Source organism: Lactuca saligna, chromosome 5, assembly GCF_052625555.1.
Source record: "Lactuca saligna cultivar CGN05327 chromosome 5, ASM5262555v1, whole genome shotgun sequence".
NCBI classification, from domain to species: Eukaryota; Viridiplantae; Streptophyta; class Magnoliopsida; order Asterales; family Asteraceae; genus Lactuca; species Lactuca saligna.
This window is the reverse complement of record NC_136421.1, coordinates 107,532,736-107,535,363: the sequence shown is the minus strand read 5'-3', so window position 1 is coordinate 107,535,363 and position 2,628 is coordinate 107,532,736. Positions and strand designations below refer to the sequence as shown.

At 40.5% G+C, this 2,628-nt stretch overlaps 1 non-coding gene across 1 annotated transcript; it reads right to left on the bottom strand.

Moving 5' to 3' along the window:
- Nucleotides 1–359: 359 nt before the first annotated feature.
- LOC144999154 (small nucleolar RNA R71) lies at nt 360–466 on the bottom strand. Its single transcript, XR_013660674.1, has one exon. It is a non-coding gene; the product is annotated as a small nucleolar RNA R71 (small nucleolar RNA).
- Between the last annotated feature and the right edge of the window lie 2,162 nt (nt 467–2,628).

The following is a 2,628-nucleotide window of genomic DNA, read 5'->3' as shown; positions in this document are numbered from 1 at the left end:
ATGGGGAATGGAAGAAGAGGATGCGTAACGATACTGGCCCGAGACTTGTGCAACCCGCAATTCCCACTACTGCTACTTTCAAACTAAAGGGCCACATACTCACTCAACTAAAGGAGATTCCTTTCTATGGAAAAGACCACGAAGATGCTTACAAGCACTTGGATGAAGTCAATGATGTAGCTGATTAATTTAATGTTCAAAATGTGCCTCATGAGACCCAGCTACTTCGCATGCTTCCAGTTACATTCAAGGGTGCTGCAAAAGATTGGCTCAAGTCACTCCCTCCCGGGTCGGTCACCTCATGGGCTAAGATGAAAGAAGAATTTATTGACCACTTCTGCCCACCTTCTAAAATAGCCAAGCTGAAGAAGGCCATTGCTAACTTTGAACAACAAGCTGTAGAGTCACTATATGAAGCTTGGGAGAGGTACAAGAGCCTCCTAAGGAATTGCCCACACCATAACCTTAATAGCCAACAAGAAGTCTCCATCTTCTATGACAGAGTCAATGTCACAACAAGGTAGTTACTTGACTCGCAAGGCCCGCTCATAAGGAAGCCACCCCCGGAGATCAAAGAATTAATTGAAGAGTTCTCTAAACATTCTAGAGAATACCACAACCCATGAAATGAAGTAAGTAGGGGGGGTAGTGAACATGGTCAACGATAGCATGGCAGCAATGATGGCTAAACTAGACAATTTAGATAGAAGAATAACGAAGATGGATCAAACAATTCACGATATCCGGGTGGGATGTGAGAATTGTAGGGGACCTCACCTAACTAAAGATTGTGATTTGGACGAGAATGGAAAAAAAAGGCGCAAGTTTTATATTCAAGTGGTGACATATACGATGAAAATTAGCGGAAACTAAAGAAGGAAGGGCTCCCATATGAAGAATACAAAAAGGCAAAAGAAGAGAAATACAAGCAAAAAGAGAGGGGTTTCTATCAAAATGAAGAACCGGTTGTGGAAAAAAGAGCCAATTTAGAAGAGATGCTCAAAAGATTTATAGCTGCGTCCGAGAAAAGACACAATGATCATGATGCTGCAATCTAAGAGACTACAACTATACTTAGGAATCATCAAACATCTATTCTTAACATTGAAAAACAGCTTGGGCAACTAGCACATCAAGTGAACGAGAGAAGACCGGGTGAACTTCATAGTAAAACCGAGAATAATCCGAGAATGGAGAATGTGAATGCTATAACATCTAATTATGGGGAAATTTTCACTCCTTTGACCCCTGCTCAGAAGGTCTCAACTAAGGTGCAAGCAGAAAAGACAGAAGATTCGAGTTCAGCAAAGCCCAACCCGACTCGTCGAGTCCCTCTAATGGACTCGACGAGTCCATGCCCTGATGACAAATCTGTTGTTTCCTTATAGCCTTACAGGCCCCCTTTGCCATTTCCAATTCGAGCCATACCTGATGAAAAGGTCAAAGCGTAATAGTGCTTTCTTGGAACATGTTAAAGCCCTTCAAGTCAACATCCCATTTGTTGAAACGATGCTTCAAACACCCAAATATTTAATCTTGCTTAAGGGTCTCTTTGCTGCTAGAAAAGATATGGCAGAAGTCATGGAATTAGTATTAAATGAACTACCAAAAAAGAAGGGCGATTCGGGAAGCATCTCCATTCCTTGCCAATTTGGAAATATACTTACTACTCAAGTATTGACCGATTCAGGTGCAAGTATTAACTTAATGCCTTTTTCTTTCTTCAAGAAGCTGAATTTACCGAAGCCAAGGTTTATTAATATGAAAATCCATTTGGCGGACAAGACAATCATTCGTCCAAGAGGTGTTGGGAATATCTTCTCATAAAAGTGGACAAATTTGTATTCCCCGTGGACTTTGTAGTGCTTGACATGGAAGAAGACCCCAAAATTCCAATTATTTTGGGGAGACCATTTTTGAATACCGCATGCGCATTGATAGATGTATGCGAGTCCACACTAACATTGAGGGTAGGAGATGAGTCAGTTGTGTTTAAATCTATACCAGAGATTAAGCAAGAAGAAACAAGAAAAGAAGAAGTTTCCTTCATTGATTTGGATGATGAAATACTCCAAAAAGAACTTGCACTACTACAAGAAGAAGATCCAAGTAAATTTCTACTATCTTCTGGAGGAAATGATGATGTTGAAAAAGACTTAGAGGAGATAGAGAAGCTGCTGGAAGGAACTGATTCAGAAAACACAATGGAATGTGAGGAATTCACACTGACTCGATGAGTCCAGTTAAAAATTTCAGCAATTTGGATTATCTTGACCTTCTTATCACCAGTCCCTGGTCTGATTTGGACATGAGGAATTTTCCTAATTCCTTAGAAGATTGAGCAGCAGAAGGCGGAATTGTTAAAACACATGGTGACTTCCAACACGTTCAAGTAGCTTGTCTCGATACAATGATGCAAGAAGATGAAGACATTCGACTTGACGAGGAGGCAAGTTTTGGAGAAGAGGAGAATGCAACGGTTAGGATAAATGATGCTGATAACCTATTCATTGAGTCACGTATAAACAAACCTCGGGCCCGAGTTTTTACCAATTATGAAGTAATTAAGTTTAAAGAAGGAGAAGTACAAAAGAGGGTTCAAGAGAATGGGGTGAAGAAGAAGAAGGT